The sequence below is a fragment of the Chlorocebus sabaeus genome, chromosome 25 (assembly GCF_047675955.1).
Source record: "Chlorocebus sabaeus isolate Y175 chromosome 25, mChlSab1.0.hap1, whole genome shotgun sequence".
Classification (NCBI taxonomy): Eukaryota; Metazoa; Chordata; class Mammalia; order Primates; family Cercopithecidae; genus Chlorocebus; species Chlorocebus sabaeus.
Genome location: NC_132928.1, coordinates 16,961,123 through 16,976,378, shown reverse-complemented (window position 1 = coordinate 16,976,378; position 15,256 = coordinate 16,961,123). Strand labels below are relative to the sequence as shown.

The 15,256-nt window shown below is 42.9% G+C and overlaps 1 long non-coding RNA gene across 1 annotated transcript; it reads left to right on the top strand.

Annotated features, from left to right (window-relative positions):
- The first annotated feature begins 664 nt into the window (after window positions 1-664).
- Window positions 665-8,023, top strand: LOC140710183 (uncharacterized). The gene is made up of 3 exons (XR_012091127.1): window positions 665-736; window positions 6,012-6,048; window positions 7,806-8,023. It is a non-coding gene; the product is annotated as an uncharacterized lncRNA (long non-coding RNA).
- Window positions 8,024-15,256: the final 7,233 nt, after the last annotated feature.

Genomic DNA, 15,256 nt, shown 5'->3' with positions numbered 1-15,256 from the left:
ATCTCGACCAAACATACAAAAATTAGCTGGGCATGGTGGCATGTACCTGTAATTCCAACTACATGGGAGGCTGAGGCAGGAGAATTGCTTGAACCCAGGAGGCAGGGGTTGCAGTGAGCCAAGATCGTGCCACTGCACTCCAAGCTGGGGGATGTCTCAAAAAACAAGACAAAACAAACACCTAAATGAGATAATTCTGTATCATGATCAACACCAGATATGGGGTGCATTCTGCTCTCAAAAATATTAGTTTCCTTCCTCCCTTTCTTTAACAGAAGAGTCACCTGGATATGTATCGTGATTCTGGAGGATTCTATCATTCATGCGTAGACACAGATGTAGAAAGTCACAGAATCACAGACTTTCTGAGGGAATGGCTCTTACAGATTGCTTGGTTCAAGTGGCAGAGCCTGTACCAAAACCAAATCTTCGCTTTCAATTTGGTACTCCTTTAATCTTTTTTGTTTCTAATGTAATTCTGACTTGTATTTATTGTTTATCTTAAAAATTAAAGTATGGTATGTAATGGTGTTAGATGATGGTTATAAATCAGGTAGTATATGCTGCTCAGAGGAGACAAGTTTTAAATTTTCATTTAGAGAAGAAAGTTTTAAAAGTATCTTTGTCATTTTGCAATGTTTGGTGTCCTTGTGTTTTACCTAGGGGTGTCTGTACCTCAAAGCCTTTAAAATGCTGATGGAAGGAGTGGAGATCCAGTGTTCAGGATAGAAAAGAGGTGGGTAAACATCAAGAATCCAGGAGAATGCTCTAATGTTGGAAAGGGAACAAAAGTTGGGAGCCACTTGAGGAGAATAAAAGGAATTATGGAAGGAGTTTGGAATACCAGGAAGCGTGAACAGTGATTTTTACATTGCATTTGTTCCAAAAAAAATTGGTTTGTTTGAATATAAGACAGGCAGGAGGAAAATCTGAAAAGTGAAATTACTCAATTTGATCTAAAAAAATTAGTGAATAACAGATTGAGCCAGCATTGCAGTGATGTAGAATAAGCTCTTTTGTCCTGAGGAGTCTAGCTTGTTTTCCTCCTCCAAGGGAGCTAACTGCCTTAGATGAGGTTAGGCAATCTATCACATGACTCAAAGTCAGGCGGCTCAGACTCCCATCTGAAAAATGGAAATTCTGAAAAACTCACGTTTGCATCATAATGATTTACTGAAGGCACAATAGAGCAAAGAAAAAAAAAAAAGACTTAAGGCCTAAATTTTGGCAATTCAAGTGGTCTGTTATTTAAAAGTCATTCAAAGCATAGAACTATAGAAGTGGAAGGAATCTTAAAGGTCATGAAGCATCTTCATTTTACAGATGAAGAAACAAACGCGCACCCAGAGGCTAGTCTAGCTCTCACAGCAAGTCAGAGGAGGATGAGACTAGAATCCAGATCTCCCCAGTCAGTGCCTGGGTTGTACTACTGAACTTCCCCGCACAGAGCATTTATTTCCAGTCATCTGATGTTTACTCCATCCCATGGCAACACTCTCTTTAAAACAATGGCTTTATGTTCATCTTTTCTCTCTTCTAATTGTATGAAATTGCACATCTAACACAAAGGAATCAGAACCACGTATCTTTACGTGAGAAAAGTGTTTAACGGACATCTAAATTATGTGAAAACACTTATTTTAGAAGTGGGAAAATCATGGCTGTCCCTTAAATCTTTCTGATCCAAGACTGTAAGGGTGGCATTGAAACATTCACATCACACACACACACACACACACACACACGCACACCATATAGACAGAAACAGACCATGCCTATTGGATATAAAATAGAGAGTGTAGGAGAAAGGATAAGAGTAGAGAGTCTTATTTGATTCATTTCAAAATACTGCTGATTATAATTCACCTTTTGTAGTGATTTGCTAGTCAAATTCACTCAACAAGAATTTACTGAGTGCTTTCTGCTTCTTAAGCACTAAGTATTCAAATATGAAAAGACATAATTTCCCATTCAGGATGCTCACAGTCTAGAGGAAGATATACGTAAGTCAGGCAACAAGCAGATTTGGTGTCATGTGCTAAAAGTACAGCTAACTGGACAGTTGATTTTTAGAAAGCAAAACCTTTTTAAACATTGTACTTAGCAATTCTTCAAATTTCCAGTTTCTAAAATGTTTTAGAATATTTTGTTTCTATTCCATCCACAAAATGAATTTGACACTGAGAAACTAAGTCAGTCAAACAAGGAGTAATATTGGTTCTCCCCATAATTAGACGACATAAATATATACAAGAGTCTTTAGCCAGTTAAATTGAAGCATTAGTATATACTTTTAAATATTGAGGAATTGTGGAAGGCAATGAGTCTGTTTTTTTGCTATTAATATCCTATGGCTATAGATTTACTTACAAGTTAACTAATTGCTCTATTAGGTGGTATTTTTTATATAGCACAAAATTTGAGAGATTCTGGATGCTGAAAATATAAGGTTCAAACAAATGAAAATTATATTCTTTTTTTTTTTTTTTTTTTTTTTTTTTTGAGACGGAGTCTCGCTCTGTTCCCCAGGCTGGAGTGCAGTGGCGCAATCTCGGCTCACTGCAAGCTCTGCCTCCTGGGTTCACGCCATTCTCCTGCCTCAGCCTCCCGAGTAGCTGGGACTACAGGTGCCCGCCACCTCGCCTGGCTAAATTTTTGTATTTTTTTTAGTAGAGACAGGGTTTCACCATGGTCTCCATCTCCTGACCTCGTGATCCACCCGTCTCGGCCTCTCAAAGTGCTGGGATTACAGGCATGAGCCATCTCGCCCAGCCTTTTTCTTTTTTTTTTGTAGAAACAGGGTCTTGCTATTTTGCCCAGGTTGGCCTTGAACTCCTAGCCTTAAGAGAGTCTCTCACCTCAGCCTCCCAAAATGCTGGGACTACAGGTGTGAGCCACTACACCTGTCCCTTTTCTCTTTTTATTATCAGTGACATATGACAAAATGGCATATATTGTAGGTTATAGGATGATGTTACTATTTTTTGGTGTTTTGCCCTCACAATTTACTCATTCATTCATCACTGGTTCAATAAACAATTCTCTTGCTCTATTTCTCCATCTTGTTTCATTTTTCTTCATTGTCACTCTTTTCTCACTCTGAGAAAATCCAATATATGAAAACCTGTATTTACCCAAAAGAAAAATCAGAGAGTGATTATTCCCCTTGAGCCCACAGGCCAGTTTCAGTCACCTGCATCTGCATTCTAAAAGGCAATTCTTCTCTCCTCTACCAGGGGCAGCTGTGGTATTCTATTTAAAGGTAATTCCTGAAGATTTTGAGGGTAAAAAGCAGATAAAGAACTAGCATTTCAGAGTGATGAGAGCAAGGTACAGTTAAATCATTTAATTAACACTCCAAAGCCTGGGTGCTTCTGTCTTGGGGTTATTGTTATCCTCTTTCCTCTCTCTTTACCTTTATGGAAGTGTCACTTTCCCCTTCATATTTGCTTTGCCTCCTTTCTCTTCCCCACTTACATGGCCACAGTAAAGACTTGAAGTATTCTCTATTTTCATAGTTGCTACATTTTATACTTTTTACTTTTAGTTTTCTCAAATTTGCTCATCCTCTGTATTGTTCCAATTTTACTATATGTGCTGCCAAAGCGAGCACTACTTTTAGCTTTCCAACTAGTGAATTTAGACATTTATTATTAGGTAGGTGCAAAAGTAATTGCGGTTTTTGCCATTACTCTCAATGGCAAAATTACTTTCGCAATTACTTTTGCACCAACCTAATAGTTTTAAAATCAAACCAAAGCAAACATAAAAGTGCTTTTTATTGCTCCATGGTCCCTAATGAAACTTTTTCTGTGGAATGATAGACATGGATGGGAAAGGAGTGCTTTAGGCCCTGCTTACAAGAGCAAACTCCTCAAGTGTGATTTAAATGATTCAATTAAGTGACTGTTTACAAACATGAGGCTAGGGCTAAGGAAAACCAACTATATATGGTGGAACAGCCAGGGAGTCCTTAGAGCAAGAAGCCTTTCCACTCCCAGGTCTGAAAAGGCCAGGAGAAAGAGCTCTTCTCAGAAGCCAGAGCGAGCTATAGTTGTGTGGGTAGGGTGACCTTAGGTAGAGGAAGACACTCACTGCCAAACCAAGGTTGGCAGAGAGGGAGCCCCAAACTCAGTCTGCCCTGTTTGCCACAGTGTGGAGAAATTTTATTTTAAAAGCCAAAGATTACAATGAGCAGCCTAGCTAATAATCGCGTAGGGCAATCATCAGGCAGGCCAATCAAGAAAAGGGCCAATCAAGAAGGGCCAGGCCCTGGTGGCTCCTGCCTATAATCTCAGTACTTTGGGAGGCGGAGATGGGTGGATTGCTTGAGTTCAGGAGTTCAAGACCAGCCTGGCCAACAAGATAAAACCCTGTCTCTACTAAAAATACGAAAAATAGCCAGGCATGAGGGCAGGCGCCTGTAATACCAGCTATGTGGGAGGCTGAGGCAGGAGAATCCCTTGAACCTGGGTGGCGCAGGTTGCAATGAGTTGAAATCGCGCCATTGCACTCCAGCCTGGGTGACAAGAGCAAAACTGTTGAAAGAAAGAAAGAGAGAGAGAGAGAGAGAGAGAGAGAGAGAGAAAGAGAAAGAACGAAAGAAAGAACGAAGGAAGGAAGGAAGGAAGGAAGGAAGGAAGGAAGGAAGGAAGGAAGGAAGGAAGGAAAAGGGCAAGGGTCCCTTGACTCAACTCCACTACTGGAATAGGTAAAATGACCAGCAGGTAAAGAAAAGAAAGATCTTCAGAGTCAATGGTTTTGGGGAAAGATGAATGAGTCCTTAGATGAATAGATGATGGTTTGTGACAAGGTCTGGGTGTGGTGGACTTCTGGCCTCCTCTTCTGTGATGAGAGTTAATCTTCAGAGATTTGGTGACAACTGACTTCATCTTGTAGCATGTGTCTTTAGGCAGATGGAGGGAAACTCAGAGAAACTCTCTGTTTTGCAGTTTTTCAAGTGCCTTTAGCTCAAAGTAATCAATATACCAAAAAATATATATATATACCAATATACATATTTTGGGATGGCATTTCCTGAACTCCTTCAATGGTGCTGGGGTTCAGAAACCAACCTCCTGAAGTATGGCACTTTAACATGCTGAACTTCAGATGAAACCTCTCAGGGTCTCTCTGACATGCCCCCAACCCTCTCTGCACTCGCTCTCCCAGAGCACAGGGCAAATCTGTTCTCTGAAGTTCCCTGATTGGCCTAAAGTCTGGACCCACCAAAGAAGAAAACAATTACCTGTGGTCCCTTCCCTGCGTTTTCAGTAACCGAACTCATATCACAGGAAGAAAAATTGAAGTTTGTCAACAAATCTGGACAGACTTTTGTCACAAACCATTGTCTGCTCTGCGGGCCCAACAGACTTGGTCTCAGGCCATTGTATGTTCTTCATGCCTACTGAATTGCCCAAAATTCATTTACCGCTACCCTAAAATCATCCACACTTCCCCAACCTCCCTTTCTCCTAAGAAGAAGGGTATATACAAGCATCTGCGCCCCATTGCGTGGTGGCATAATCACTCTGTGATAGTCCCCCTATGCATGCTAATAAGTTTGTATGCTTTTTCTCCCATTAATCTGCCCTTTGTAAGTTGATTTTCTCCTTATGAAAAGAGAAATATTGAGCTAATTGGGCTTACTTGGTATATTAAATTATATGGGAAGCATTATCAAATAATAAGTAATGCTAACCTTCTTTGGATTATATTTGTGTGAATGTATTATTAATATGTTTCAGAAATTGTATGAAATTCATAGAAATTTGATAGTCTGGAATAACATTATCAGTCATAATTCTGGTTACTATCTTAAAATGTTGCATGCAACAGAAATAACCAAATTTTCTTCTCAATTGTGTTATCATCATAATGAACTCTCATCAGATCTTTAACCATGAACATTTGAAGTCTTGTTATTCTCAGCTGGCAATTGTTTACTGTGGTCTATCTTTTTCCTTTCTCCCCTGTTTCCTTATGTCCTAACTACTTCCTTTTCCTTACAGGAAAATCCATGAAACTGTAATCTACGGATGGCTTTGGGTAAGGCTTATGCTCTAGCAAAAAACCAGAGCAACTGTTAGGTTTATGAAGATAAGCTAGTTTCCACTGAGGAATGATTCCAATGGGGTTCCTGAGGGCCCACTCTTGGCAGTAGTAGCGCATCAGTCATATGGAATTTGAAACTAATCCATAAATTGGGGGAAAATCCTGGACTTTGTGGTTAACCAGAACTCCTAGAGGTTCAAATGGGCAGAAGTCATCCTTTGAAAGGTGGATGATAGCACGCATATATGTTTTTTGTTTTTTTTTCTTTTTCTGAGATGGAGTCACCCAGGCTGCAGTACAGTGGTGCCATCTTGGCTCACTGCAACCTCTGCCTCCTGGGTTTAAGCAGTTCTTTGCCTCAGCCTCCCCAGTAGCTGGGATTACAGGTGCGTGCCATCACGCCTGGCTAATTTTTGTATTTCTAGTAGAGACGGGGTTTCACCATCTTGGCCAGGCTGGTCTTGAAGTCCTGACCTTGTGATTCATCCGCCTTAGCCTCCCAAAGTGCTGGGATTACAGGCGTGAGCCACTGCGCCCGGCCAGCATATATGTTTTAAGAAAAAATATTTACTGGAACATCATGCGACTTTAGAGCTCCTTTTTGCTCAACTTAGAGGCTTGTATATAGCATTGACAAAACTGAATATTGTGCCTATCTCTCCCCTAATTTTGTTAGTAGAGGAAGCTTAACTAAAAACAAAGCTGACTGAAACTGCTGTTTCTTTAGACACTCCCATCAAATACATGAACGAAATTTCTTAAGGGAAAGGAACAAATGCTGTGTCCAGGGCAGCAGCTAACAGTTGGTTTGTAGGATTCCTGAGTGGTGGATGGCAAGCTTGGCTTAAACCTGGAAGGCAGAGGTTGCAGGTTTCTGATCTTTATGTTCTTCTAGTGGGTCCCCAGGTTACTATGGCTTGTGTTATTAAATTAATGATAAAACTGGATACTTATTTAAATCAGATCGTTCTATAGCAAGCTGTGGTCCTTAATTTCCATCACACTTTGTTTTTTATTTTTTTTTTATTTTTTGAGACGGAGTCTCGCTCTGTCGCCCAGGCTGGAGTGCAGTGGTGTGATCTCAGCTCACTGCAAGCTCCGCCTCCCGGGTTCACGCCATTCTCCTGCCTCAGCCTCCTGAGTAGCTGGGACTACAGGTGCCCGCCACCACGCCGGGCTAATTTTTTGTATTTTTAATAGAGACGGGGTTTCACCGTGTTCGCCAGGATGGTCTGGATCTTCTAACCTCATGATGCACCCACCTCGGCCTCCCAAAGTGCTGGGATTACAGGTGTGAGCCACCGCACCCGGCCCCCATCACACTTTGAATAAGGATTATGGCCAACTGGATTCAAATACTGTTGAACGGCCGATATTACTTACCTAAGCTTTGACTTGTTTGATTTGAATCAATTTGGTCCCTTGGAGCTCCTGTTAAGGAACACGCTTCAGTTTTTTGGTATTATCCTAAATACCAAATCCTATCTAATAGTCATCATGATAGTACCCCCGGTGTGCTGTATCCTCTCAAGTCTTAAACGTTTCTATGCAGCCATCCATTGAGCATTGAATGATCTCACTTTGACTAGATCAGCAAGAATATAAAGAATTATTCAACTAATGTGATGCTATGACTTGTGAATTCCATATTGAGAACAAATAAGTCAATTTATGATGGTGAGAGTGCCATGAACCAGATATGTTTTTTAGAAAGTTTTATTTATTAGTTTTATTTAAAATTTTATTTTCAGGAATGGGATTGACTGCAAGGAAGCACAAGTGAACTTCCTGGGGTGATGGAAATGTTTTGTCTTGATTGTGGTAATGATTACATGACTATGTTTGTCAAAATTCCAGAACTTTAAATCTAAAAGCGTGAATTTTACTGCATGTAAATTATACCTGACTAAACATGACTTTTTAAAAAGGCCTGAAATCTTGACTACTCAGCTAAAAATAAAATAAAATATACAATTTAGGTGCAAAACAAGTTTTGTTTTCAGGACTGACAGAGGTCCAATGATTGTATTTATTTATAAAGCTAATAATCCAATCCAATATATCAATATGAATACTTTTAAATAGGATATAAAAAGTTATGAGATTTTTAAAAATAAGGATTTAGACTGCAAAATATTTATTATGACTACAATGTTGCTGAAGCAATGCTATCTTTAAAAATATCTCAAACACAAAATAACACTCTAATGCTGTTAATCATTGCAATGATTTAAACTTCCAGAATATTACCATAATGCTGCTTATATTATATACCGAAAGCCCTATATTTAATAGTTAAAAACAAAGAATTATTTAATACCAGCTAGCTTCATTACTTGATAGATTAACTTGCTTGATAGATCAACATTACTTGATAGATTACTTGATGGATCAACCAGCTTCCTAAAACATAATTGTAGCTCAGCTTCTAAAAAAGGTGAAAGAAATTATTACATTCAACTGAACTAGATTTTAAAAATAAAGACTATCAAGAACATAGGAAGAGGTAATTAAATGATGGGTCCTCTTAAGGTTTCAAAAGAAGCAAATACATCCAAGAAACCATTTACGAAGAACTCACCCTCCTAATTGCCTTAGAGACCAAAGTCACAATTTTACAGCCAAGATCTTTGAAAATCAGACAGGTCAGTGTGACGGTTAATTCTGTGTCAAACTTGACTGGATTATGGGGTGCCCAGAAATTTTGGTCAAACATTATTCTAGGGTATCTTCGTAAGGGTGTTTTGGGATGAGATTAACATTTCAATTGATAGAATAAAGCAGTGTCTTCTATAACATAGGTGGGCTTTATCCAACCATTTAAAGGCCTGAATAGAATGAAAAGGTTGGCCCTCCCCAGCGTGAGATAATTCTTCCTACTTTTTAACTGTGACACGGGCTTTTTCCTGCCTTTGGACTTGGACTAGAACTACACCGTCAGCTCTCCTAGGTCTCAAGCTTGCTTACTCACCTTGCAGATCTTGGGACTTGCCAGCCTCCATCATTGCTTAAGTCAATTCCTTATAATAAATCATATATATACACACACAGGCATGCCTCAGAGATATTGCAGGTTTGGTTCAAGACTACCGCAGTAAAGTAAATATCACAATAAAGGGATCCACACAAATATTTTGGTTTCTCAATACATATATGTTGTTTATACTACACTGTAGTCTTAAGTGTGCAATAGCATTATGTCTTTAAAAAGTACATACCTTCATTTAAATATATTTTCTTGCTAAAAACATGCCGACAGAGACATAAAATGAGCACATGCTGCTGGAAAAAAACGGTACCAACGGTACCCATTTGCAAATAACACATTATCTGCAAAGTGCAATAAAGTGAGACACAATAAAATAAGGCATGCCTGTATATCCTATTGGTACTGTTTCTCTGGAGAACCCTAATACAACCTGCTTTCAAATCAATTTAAGACCCTCCTCCTATAAGCATTACATTGAGGAAAATGTGGTTGCAACTTTGTCCTAAAAATTAGGACAAAGAGACCTTTGTTGCTATATAACAATATAAAAAAACCAGTATGCCAGCCTCTGGACATATTTGTTACAAATACCAGTATTAGATTGTAACTGCCAATCCTTTAAAACCAGTTTTAAGATGTATATAAAGCCCTAAAAATCTTGCAGGTTCCACACTGACACCTGAAAAACTTCCAATTTACAAAGGCCAATGTGGTATTTTTGGAAAACAAAGGACAATGACACATACCAATTTCTGTCATTTATTCATGTCATAAATAAAGCCACCTTTATTCCACAACTCTTTCCACCATTTTCCTACGGTCAGCTTTTTTTAAGGTTATAGCCTTCAAAAACTTGAAATAGAAAATTTTAAGGATGCAACCATTAGAAAATGTTCCCATACTACCATTTAACATTCCCCGTTTATCATTATGTTTACTATCATGTAATTTCCAACATAATCTTATGAGGAGGTCAAAGGCTCTACGAAGAACGCCGTTTTACAGTCTACCTAGGGAGGCAGTGACTGTGAAACACACCACACCAATGACAGGAATGCGGGTCACTGTGACACGGCGGATCCCTCTGCAAAGTCAAAACTGCAGTTCACTTTACGCTGACAGAGCTTCTTTCCAGGACCCCCACCCCCACTCGAGGACAGGAAAGTGTCGATTTCCCAAGGTGTCTGGCACTGCTTCTTGAATATGCAGCTCTCATCTGGTTCCTGGAAGGTCATCCTGGTTCGCGCAGGACTTGGGACGGGGCGCTTGGCTTCTGCGGCACCCACGCTGGCTCCTCACCCGGTGACCTTCAGGCCTCTGAGCTTGGCCTGACCCTAGAAGGGCCACCGCCCTTCACAGCGGGTGGGCGGGCACGGTCCCTCCCATGGCCCCACCAACTGACGCGGTGGCCCCAAGGGTCCAGGCCCGCCCTTGCCCCACTCCTGCGGCGCGGCCCCTCACAGTTGGTCCCCTAGGGCCGCGCCCTGCTCCTGCTCGGATTTCAGCCCGCACCGCACCCCAGCCGCCAGGGAACCTTCCAGAACCCTGCCCCTCTGGCTTTCTTCCGAAAGCCCAGGGTCGCTGTCCAGGAAGAAACTTCGATTCATTTATTGAGCGCCGACTGTGTCCAGGGCCGAGGGAGGGGAGGGGTTTCCACGCGGGGAGACCCCTCGGTTCTCGCCTCGGTAAGCGCCCGCGTTCCAGCACCTCCAGTCGCCCGTGGGCCCCCATCCCTCGGGCTGGACCCGGTCCTCGAGGAAGACCCACGGCGGAGCAGGAAGGGACGAGGAAAGCCGCGCTCCTTGCCCGCCTCGTCCCCTCTATCCGCCTTCACCTCACGGGACCCCAGGCAAGCCGCTGGACCTAAAATTAGCAACCCGCGCGGCGCGCGCTCACGTGCGCGCGGCCGCGCGGGGGCGGGGAGCAAGGGGCGCGGTCCGGGTGACTCATCGGCCCCGCCCCACTCGCCAAGAACGCGCTGACGTCAACCGCTTCCCCGAAGGGTGACGTAAGCGCGCCGCGGGGAGGCCGAGGCAGCTGATAGAATGTTCTGAGTTTCGATGCCTTAAAGGGACCAGGCTTGCTATCGTGAAACTTCTGGGGAGATGACTCCACTCACACACCTGCAGGCTCAGAACCCATCTTGTACCCTTTTATACTTAAAGAGAGTTGACTGTTGAGATGATGATGAACACGGGAGAACAACTGAGCCTAGTTGGAGGCTCTTTGAAGTCCCAGAACCTCTTCCTGGAAGCCCTCCTTGGTTAACCGGATGGACATCTCAGTTGCCCTCTGAGCCTGAAGCAAGTGTCAGGAAGAGTTTTCTATGGCCCTTGACTCTCTAACCCTTCCCTTATGGCGTCTCTGCTGTCTGATGCCTCTGCTGTCAGAGAAAAGCTGTAGTTTAAATATTTATTTATGAATCCATTAACTTGGGCCAACTAGGCCCATTTATCATTGTTTCAACTGTGTCTAAACTGTCATTAGTGGTGTGACCAGAAACCAGTTAATATCTCTGGGTGGTAAATTCGTGGACTGATCTCCAAACCCTCCTACTATGCTAATGTTGCCAATGAAGGTTTCCAGAGGCCAGGATCCTTGGCCAACACATCGTCGTAAACAACATGACAGCCTTACAGGGAACTCACAGTTTACTGAGGTTTGCTCTGTGCCAGCTGTTTTCATGAGCCTCCGTCCTCCTGTCATTTAATCCTCTTCTCTGAGGTAGGTACTGTCCTCCCCATTTTACTAATGAGGATAGAAATCAAGGCACGCGATTAAGCATGTTTCGCTGGGTCACCCAGCTAATGAATGGCGAGATGGAAGTCAGTCCCAGGTCATCAGGCTCCAAAGTTCATGGTTTTGGTGATGAAGGTGGGCTGTGAAGTGTGTGTCTTATTCTGTGCATGTGAGTCCCCTAGACCCAGCTTTTCCCCTTGGAACACAATCTCAGTGCCTTTCAGCAGGTAACCCGTGCCAGACCAGATCTCCAGAGATGGAGGTGGCGGACCTCAGGGCCCAGACACGGGACGGTGTATGAGGAGGCATCGCATCAAGCGCGCACCCTGTGCTTGCAGAGCCTGACCATGAGCACCGCCTTCAGTTTTGCATCTTAGGCATCCCACTTGGCTCTCCACCCCAGCCCTGCCAGGCCCACCCTTGACTCTGTGTTTCCTTTCTGGAAACTCGAGAGGCCATTCTACTTAAAGAGTCCTCACCTGACCTACCAGCGACCAGATGTGCCCAAGTGCAGAAGAAACACTTTGTTATCTCCTCTATCATCGTCCCCTCTCAAGCATAAAACAACATAAAGTTTCCCATCAGAACAGCATGATTGTGCCAAAAACAAATTAGAAACAACAACAACTTCGCAAAATTTTGAGCAAAATGATGGTGACTGTGTCCTGGAAATGAAGCAAAGTGAGTGAGCCACTGTCACCGTTATCGTCTGACAATCACTACTGGTCCTTGGCTAACTATTGCAGCCCCTTCCTCAGGCTACACATGCCAAGTGTACCAGAAGCACCTTCCGCCTCCAGCTGACTCCTGGGAGATGTTTAGAGCTGACTCCTCTCCCCGCCCGCCCCCAGTCTCCAGCCACCAGCAAGCTCTCTCCTTGGTGTCCCCAGCTCCTGCCCCTCATACTGATAGAAGCATTGTCCACTGCTCTTCCAGTTCTTACAGGTTTCCTAGTGCCTGTGACCAAACACCTTGTGTGTGCTCCTCAGGAGAGAAAAACTGCTGGCAGCCTCAGGTATTGTTGGGGGTGGGGGAGTGGGGGTTCTGTGGGGACAGGAACTTCTTCCTCTGTATTCGGGGTGGACACAGACACACGGAAACTTAGAGTGGTATGCTACCTCCAGGTCAACCAGGCAAGCCCCTGTTTTATAACTAAGGTCTAGGTGAGGTGGCCTCCTGGGTCCCACGACCTGTTAGGGGTAGAGATTTCTAGTTACTTGACTTCCAGCCTGCTTCTTTTCCGTGGATCACACGCACACCACTATTATAAGACGCAGGTAGGACAAAGGGCATGAATGTGCATGGCAAATGGGAACATGTCATATATACGATGGAAGGGAAGACAAATGACATGAAATAAATATAGACACGAAATCATAGGGAAGAATTGGAGAACACGATTTTTGATGACCACCGGCTATTCCCACTTCCTCTTTCCTTCTGCCTCCCACCTCGTTTGAAGACAGGTGAGCTGTTCCTCCTCAGACCCAGGAATCATTTCCCAGTGGAATGACACAGTTAAGTGGATTGCCATTTTTAAACCTTCAGTAATAAAGATCTTGTTTGTCATTTCAATTTTAATTTTTTATCTTCCAGTCTTTACTCTCCATCATTTTTTTATCCCAGAAGCCCCATTAAATGTCATTAAGAACCATAAATGTAACTGGCCACTAATGTGGAAGGATTGTGATCTCCGGCAAACAGCCCTGGCAAGCAAAAGAACAGGAATCCTGGGTCAGTGTCCAACTGTGCCTGTGACTCATTGTGTGACACAAAGCAAAGCTCCACTTTTGCAGAAGGAGAGCCGTGGGGCAGTGAGACACACATGGTCTGCACCCTGACGGAGGTGGAAGGGTTTCCCTGCATGCTGGAAACTCGGGGGTCCCTGGTGGAATCCAGTTCCATAGTAACTCCTTAGCAATGGCCATGAGCTCTGCCTCCAATGGAGACACTACCATGGGTTGGGCTGGATTATGGCACTTGCCCTTCATGACATCATTCTCATAGGTTAGGAATGCACCCTGATTATTTCTAACTCCACTTTAATAACTTGTTCTGGATCTGCCCTCCAGGAATTTATTTGAAACTTTCTTTATTCTATTTATATTTCAGCCTGTACAGCCTTTTCAGGCAACAAGTAGATTTACCATTTATGTAAAAACTCTTAAGTTCTAAAACACAGGAAGTGCTGCATAACGGTTTGTTATAATAATAATCACAATAATTTGATATCTGTATTGTTATACATAACAAATATTATATTACAGTTTAATGATAATTATTCATGCAGATGGCCTCACAGGCTTCATATTTTCAGCCACTCACTAGCTTTCTGTTTATCCCCCCACCCATCTCTCCCCAACCCCAGTCAAAAAGAATCTCTTGACTAGGTGCAGTGGCTCATGCCTTTAATCCCAGCACTTTGGGAGGCCGAGGCAGAAGGACTGCTTGAGCTCAGGAGTTTGAGACTATCTTGGGCAACATAGTGAGACCTCATCTCAATTTTTAAAGATTTTTTTTTTTTGATATGGAGTTTCGCTCTTACTGCCCAGGCTGGAGTGCAGTGGCACGATCTCGACTCACCACAGCCTCCGCCTCCTGGGTTCAAGCTATTCTCATGCCTCAGCCTCCTGAGTAACTGGGATTACAGGCATGTGCCACCATGCCTGGTTAACGTTGTATTTTTAGTGGAGATGGGATTTCTCCATGTTGGTTAGGCTGGTCTTGAACTCCGGACCTCAGGTGATCCTCCCGCCTTGGCCTCTCAAAGTGCTGGGATTTTAGGTGTGAGCCACCGCACCCAGCCAGAAATTTTTTTAAGTGTCGTAGTGAAGATAAGGGGCGGGGGAAGCATTTATTAATGGAATGAGGTGCTGTAATGGATGCAACTCTGCACAGATACTTACCTAAACAGATTCAGTGTCCTCTAAGGACTTGTTATCTAAGATCAACATATGGTAGGTGCTTGTCTTAGTCAATTTGGGCTGCTATAACAAAATACTAAAGACTGGGTGGTGTAAACAACAGATATTTATTTCTTACAGTTCTGGAGCCTGGGGAATTCAAGATCAAGGTGCTAGCAGATTAGTGTCTGGTGAGGACTGGCTCCCTGGGTTGCAGACAGCTGCCTTCTTGCTGTGTCCTCATGTGGTCTTTCCTTGGTGTTGTGCCTGTGAAGAGAGAGAGCTCTCCTATCTTTTCCTCTTCTTCTAAGGGCACTAATTCTATCATGAGGGCACCATCCTCATGACCTAATCTAAACCTAATGATCTCTCAAAGGCTGCACCTCCAAATACCATTACACTTCGGGTTAGGGCTTCAACATACGATTTTGGAGGAGACACAAACATTCATTCCATTTATTCAGTGCTCAATAAATATTGGATGTATGAATGGATGGAATAAAAAAAGGTAAACCTGCGTGGTAATTGGATAGAAAACACATGGACATACAGTCATGTGCCACATGAAGTT